We start from the raw sequence: 6,912 nt of genomic DNA, 5'->3' as shown, positions 1-6,912 counted from the left end.
AAGTATTTCTATTAGGAAAAGAATGGATATTTACATATTTCCCATTCCATTTCCAATATGGGACTATTAAGTCTCCTCATTATTTTCACTGTACACATCCTCTTTAACACATACTCTTCCATCTAATTAAATCTGAGATTGAGTCCTTTTTTTTTTTTTTTTTTTTTGCTCTTTACACAAATTTTACAACTTTATACCATATATAGACAAATTATATTTACAACTCATCATCACCTTCTTCACCACCTTAGCTTTGCTAGGAAATATTTTCCAATGAGAGACAGGTAGTAAGGCTTGACTTCTTCCACATTAACCCTAACTTTACTTTTGCTATACAAAACATATTTGTTAAAAATATGAAGCCACTTCAAATTCTCCTTATCTTCTTCATTCATTAAATGTTTGTAAGCTCCAGATTTATGCAATGGATAAAATGAATGATATCTTATGATAAAAAAACCAGCTGATGGCAATGTTATACCATTCTCTTTTGCAACCATGTACATATAATCATCATGACCCCATGGCATCATAACATTTTCTAGTCCACAACCCTCAAAATAAACTCCATTTTTAGTGTTGTAAATTGGGTTTTTAAAATCTTGATTTTCTTTGAAGTATTTATGATGAATAATTGATTCATCAAATGCACATCCAACAGGGAATGTGTCACCTACAACTGCCCATTGAGGAAGTCCTCCAAACTTAGGTAAAACAAGAATTTTACCTAAGTCATGAATTAGGGCAATTAAATGAAGCCAATCTTGATTTGGATAATCTTTTCTAATGGCTTCAGCACTTTTGTGATGACCCGGACGGTCGTCTTAAGAATTTACGCGCCGATCCCCTATTAACTGCTTTCCCCGTATTTATTCCTGCTATTTTGAATCGCCGGAATGTTCGGTTTTGAGTTTCCGAGAGTTTTGGGACACTTAGCCCCTAAATGAGAGCTTAAGTATTGGAAAGTTGACCGTAGTCGGAACAGTGTAAAGACGGCCTTGGAATGGAATTCCGATGAATCCGTTGGGTGATTTCGGACTTAGGGTCGTATTTGGATTGTGTTTTGGAGGTCCGTAGCTAATTTAGGCTTGAAATGCCGAAATGTCAAATTTTGAAGTTTCCGGTTTGATAGTGAGATTTTGATCTGAGGGTCGGAATGGAATTCCGGAAGTTGGAGTAGCTCCGTAGTGTTGAATGTGATGTGTGCGCAAAATTTCAGTTCATTCGGACGAGGTTTGATAGACTTTTTGATCAAAAGCGTAATTTTAGAGTTTTGCAATTTTTAGGCTTGAATCCATGGTTGATTCGTCGTTTCGATGTTGTTTTAGGTGTTTTAAGTATTGGTATAAGTTTGGACAATGGTATTAGACTTTTTGGTGCCTTTAGTTGAGGTCCCAGGGGCTTCGAGATGATTTCGGATGGTTGACGGAAGGATTTTGGAGTTTGGAGTTGCAGCTTCAGCTAGTTTTCTGTCATAACCGCACCTGCGAGTGTGGGACCGCAGGTGCGGAGCCGCAGAAGCGAAAATGGGGAGATTCAGTTGGAGCCGCAAAAGTGGTAGAATTTCCGCAGGAGCGGTACCGCATCTGCGGATGGGGAGTCGGAGATGCGAAAGTTAGGCTTTAAGTGAAAAGTCGCAGATGCGACCATGTCCTCGCAGAAGCGGTACCGCATATGCGGTCCCAAGGCCGTAGAAGCGGAATAACTGGGCAGAAACATATAAATTCTTGCCTTCGCGAAATTTAGTCATTACCTCTTTTCAAACGAGAAGAAGCTTGGGGAGCACTTTTCAAGAGGGATTTTCAGAGGAGTTCATTGGGGTAAGGTCTTTGGTCCCTAAACTCGTTATTGGAATGAATTTTATCAATTTAATCATGAAAAATTAAGGAAAATTAGTGGTAAATTGAGGGTTAGGGCTTGACTAATTAGAGACCTTTGAGTGATGATTTGAGGGACCATTTGAGGTCCGATTTTGGTACTTTTGGTATGACTAAACTCGTGAGAGTTTGAGGATTCTAAAAATATAAATTTTACCTGATTCCTAGATGTGGTCCTGAGGGGCGTTTTGGTTATTTTACCTAATTTCGCGTATTAGCTTAGAATTTCCTGTTTACTTGGTACGAAATTGAGCTTAAATGAATATTCCTTGTGTTGTTGCTGCGTGTTTTACTTTGGGACTACGGGACGGAATCCTGGGAGATCCCCTGCACGTATTTATGATTTGAGTTGAGGTGCGGGATACCGAGAGATCCCTAGCATGAATATTGAAGATACTAAGAGATCCTTGGGATGCCGAGAGATCCCTAGCACGTATATTGAGGATACCAAGAGATCCCCTAGCATATATTGAGGATACCGATAGATCCTCGGGATACCAAGAGATCCCTGACATATATTGAGGGTACTAAGAGATCCTCGGGATACTGAGAGATCCCCGGTTATTTCCTTGTGATTGTTTTGCCTCTGTTTCAGTTTTTGAATTCCTTATTTTCCTGTATTAAATTCTTATTGTTAACTTTCAACTGTACTGCTTATCTTATACTATCATACCTTATATTTTTATTTTATCTCAGTAGGGCCCTGACCTTCCTCGTCACTACCCGACCGAGGTTAGACTTGGCACTTACTGAGTACCGATGTGGTGTACTCACGCCCTTTCTGCGCATGTTTTTCATGTGAAGATCTAGGTACTACGACTCAGTCCTATCACCCTTGAGGAGAGACGATTGCCCCAGAGATTTCGGGGTATATCTGCTGCGTCCGCAGACCGAGGAGTCCCTTTCCATTCTATCTTGTAGTGACATCCCTTCCATCTTTTCTGTTGAAGTAGACATTCCGGAGTTAGAGCATTTTTAGTATATTCGTAGCTTGTGATTAATGGGTTTTCGGGTTTTGGAAAAATGTATTAGTTTCGAGAATTTATATTGTGTATGCCGAGCGGCACCTTTAAACACTGTTATGTCACTCTATTTCTGTTCTAAATTATTTTTATTCCGCAAATTGATTTATCTTCCACAATTTAGGCTTACGTAGTCGTAGAGACTAGGTGCCGTCACGATGGTTCACGGAGGACGAACCGGGTCGTGACAACTTTGTAACAAATGTTGAATTTGGGGCTCGTCTAAATCTGGATCACTGTCATCGACAACATCGTTGAGTAATTCGCAACATTCCCATATGCTCATTTGTGCCTTGTTAAAATTTGCATACTCTTGTCTCATTTTCTTGACAAAGTCATAGGTTTGATGTATGTGTTGTGTTTTGTAGAAATTTTCTACCCCTTGTTGCCTTGCACTTTCTGCATTATTGTAGTCCCTAAAATTATGGCCAAATGCATTGGTTTGGGGTACCATAAATTGATCACCCTCTAATGCCAATTTTTTCCATTTTCATGGATTTTCTTTTCCTCTACTTGGATATTCATTTTGTGAATAAAAAGTAGAGGCAAACAGAACCACAACCTCAAATTTTTGAAAGTAAAGCAAAGTAAAAGAGGGACAATCAAGAAGCAAAGAAGGTAATAAACTTTGTTTGTTTTTTTTAAACCTTTTTTATCTCAAGAAAGAATGGAAGTTATGTGATGTGATATTTAGGTAAAGAAGGTTCAGTATTTATAAGTGCTGGAAATTAAACTCCATAGTAATTCCTTCCTAAAAAATCTCATACTAGATAATCTTTTCACCTCCCAAATTTGGGAGAAATTCAAAAATAGCAAAAAATTTGGTCGTTCAAAAATAGCTCAATTTAAAAAATAATCGAAATTTAGTCACTTTTAATGTAAAGATAAATCTGAGCGAAAACACTGTCCAAAACCCGAAAAATGCGCCAGTATATTATACTGGAGTTCCAACATAAGTATGCTTGAACTCCAGCATATTATACTGGAGTTCCAGGATAAGGTTCCAGCATAAGTACACTAGAACTCCAACATAATATACTGGAGTTCCAACATGTTGCGGAAGCCAAATGTATAGAGTGTGAATAAGTCACAACTACTATACCAAAAATTATGACAACCACCAAATAATAAATAAGACAATAAAGCAATAATAAAGGGAACACCAGAATTTACGAGGTTCGGCTAATTTTGCCTACTCCTCGGACACAACCAAATATTTTATTCCACTCCAAAAATACAAGTGAAATAATACTAAAGAGAGAAGATACAAATGCCTTAAACAGATGAGAAGGCAAATGAGAGGTGTGTTTCAATCCTAAACATTAGGCCTTCTTTTATAGGGGAAAAATCCCCCCAAACTTAACTCCCAACCAATGTGGGACTTTGGCATTTTGCCAAACTTCAACAAATCTCCACCTTGGCAAAATTCCACATTTTCAATTCTCTCTCAATAACAAATTTTGGTTGTGTCTTCATCTTCAATCTTCAGTGTTCAACAATGTTGATCAAATCCAAACAATGTTGAAACTTGACCGCAGTCACCACCTTTGTCAGCATATCAGCAGGATTCTCTGTAGTATGAATTTTCTTCACCGTGACTCCACCTTCTTCTATGATTTCGCGTACGAAATGATACCGAACATCAATGTGCTTCGTCCTTGCATGATAAACTTGGTTCTTCGCTAATTGAATAGCACTTTGACTATCACAAAAAATTGTGATACCTTTTTGTTCAACACCAAGCTCCTTTAGCAATCCTTGAAGCCAAATTGCCTCTTTCACAGCATCTGTAATAGCCATGTATTCTGCCTCTGTTGTAGACAAAGCAACTGTTGACTGCAAAGTAGACTTCCAACTAACTGGTGCCTTTGCAAAAGTAAACACATAACCAGTAGTTGATCTTCGTTTGTCCATATCACCCGCAAAATCTGAGTCACAATATCCAACTACAGACTGATTGTCTTCCTGCTCAAAAACTAACCCGACATCTACAGTATTATGAATATACCGTAGAATCCACTTCACAGCTTGCCAATGCTCCTTCCCTGGATTGTGCATATATCTGCTAATAACTCCAACAGCTTGTGAAATGTCAGGCCTTGTGCAAACCATTGCATACATCAAGCTACCAACAACATTTGCGTATGGTACCTTTGACATATACTCTCGTTCAGCTTCATCCATTGGCGACATAGTAGTACTTAGCTTAAAATGGGAAGCAAGTGGAGTACTAACTGGCTTAGTCTTGTCATCTATGCCAAAACGTTGAAGTACTCTCTTCAAATATTCCTTTTGAGATAAACAGAGTTTCTTTGAACGTCTATCTCTAATTATCTCCATGCCAAGAATTTTCTTTGCCTCACCCAAATCCTTCATCTCGAACTCCTTCTTCAGTTGAATCTTCAACTTATCAATTTCTTCCAAATTCTTGGAAGCTATCAACATATCATCAACATATAGGAGAAGATATACAAAGGAACCATCTTTAAGCTTGTGCAAATACACACAATGATCGTATTTGCTTCTCTTGTACCCTTGCCGCAACATAAACTCGTCAAATCGCTTGTACCATTGTCTAGAAGATTGTTTCAATCCGTACAACGATTTTTCAAGTTTGCACACCATATTTTCTTTTCCAGCAACTTTGAATCCTTCTGGCTGAGTCATGTAGATTTCCTCCTCCAAGTTTCCATGTAAAAACGCAGTTTTTACATCCATCTGAACTAGTTCCAAATCCAATTGTGCTACCAAAGCCAACATAATTCTAATGGAGGAATATTTTACAACTGGAGAAAACACTTCATTGTAATCAATTCCCTCCTTTTGAGCATATCCTTTGGCCACCAATCTTGCTTTGTAGCGAACATCTACTTGGTTAGGAAATCCTTCATTCTTTGCAAATACCCATTTGCACCCAATTGCTTTCTTTCCCTTCGGGAGATTGGCCAATCTCCATGTATGATTCTGATGAAGGGACTGTATTTCATCATTCATGGCAATCCTCCACTTATCTTCTTCTGAACTTTGGACAGCGTCTTTATAAGTAGTAGGAACATCATCAGCTACAATTGAGGTTGCACAAGCAACCGTCTCTATGAGACGAACAGGTTTCGTTATTGTTCTTTTTGGCCTGCTGGTTGCTATTGATTCAAGTTGTTGTTGAGATTCCTGAGTTGGAATCTCCTCTACTGGCTCTCCTTCCAGAGGGTAATCTTCATTTGTTTCCTCCTCTGCTTCTTGTGTAGGAAAAATAAATTTTCCCTCAAACTCCACCTGCTTAGAAGCACCTTCATTTTGTTTGGTATCTTCTGTTACCTTATTTACCATAGCAAATTCATCAAAGGTAACATCTCTGCTGAATATTACTTTCTTTGTCATAGGGCACCATAAGCGATATCCTTTGACTCCAGAAGTAATTCCCATAAAAATAGCCTTCTTTGCCCTTGGATCCAATTTTGACTCCGTCACATGATAATATGCAGTTGAGCCAAACACGTGCAAAGAGTTATAATCTACAGCAGGTTTTCCGTACCATTTTTCAAATGGTGTTTTGCCATCAATAGCAGCAGATGGTAGACGATTAATGAGGTGACATGCATATGTAATTGCCTCAGCCCAAAATTCTTTGCCCAAGCCAGCATTGGACAACATACACTGTACCTTCTCCAGCAAGGTCCGGTTCATACGTTCTGCCACTCCATTCTGTTGTGGTGTATGTCTAACAGTGAAGTGTCGGACGATGCCATCATTTTCACAGACCTTATTGAAATGATCATTTTTGTATTCACCTCCATTGTCTGTGCGAATACACTTGATCCTCCTGCCTGTTTGATTCTCCACCATCGTCTTCCATTTGAGAAAAATTCCCAGCACTTCATCTTTGTTTTTCATTGTATACACCCACACTCTTCGAGAAAAATCATCAACAAAGGTTACAAAATAGTGCTTCCCACCCAATGAAGGTGTTTTGGAAGGACCCCAAACATCAGAGTGTACATAATCCAAAATGCCTT

General features: G+C 38.7%; 1 pseudogene; it reads right to left on the bottom strand.

Annotated features, from left to right (window-relative positions):
- Positions 1-239: 239 nt before the first annotated feature.
- On the bottom strand, positions 240-3,424 carry LOC107801259 (inositol oxygenase 2-like; annotated as a pseudogene).
- Between the last annotated feature and the right edge of the window lie 3,488 nt (positions 3,425-6,912).

The sequence above is a fragment of the Nicotiana tabacum genome, chromosome 20 (assembly GCF_000715075.1).
Source record: "Nicotiana tabacum cultivar K326 chromosome 20, ASM71507v2, whole genome shotgun sequence".
Lineage (NCBI taxonomy): Eukaryota > Viridiplantae > Streptophyta > Magnoliopsida > Solanales > Solanaceae > Nicotiana > Nicotiana tabacum.
This window is presented reverse-complemented; position numbering and strand designations above follow the sequence as displayed.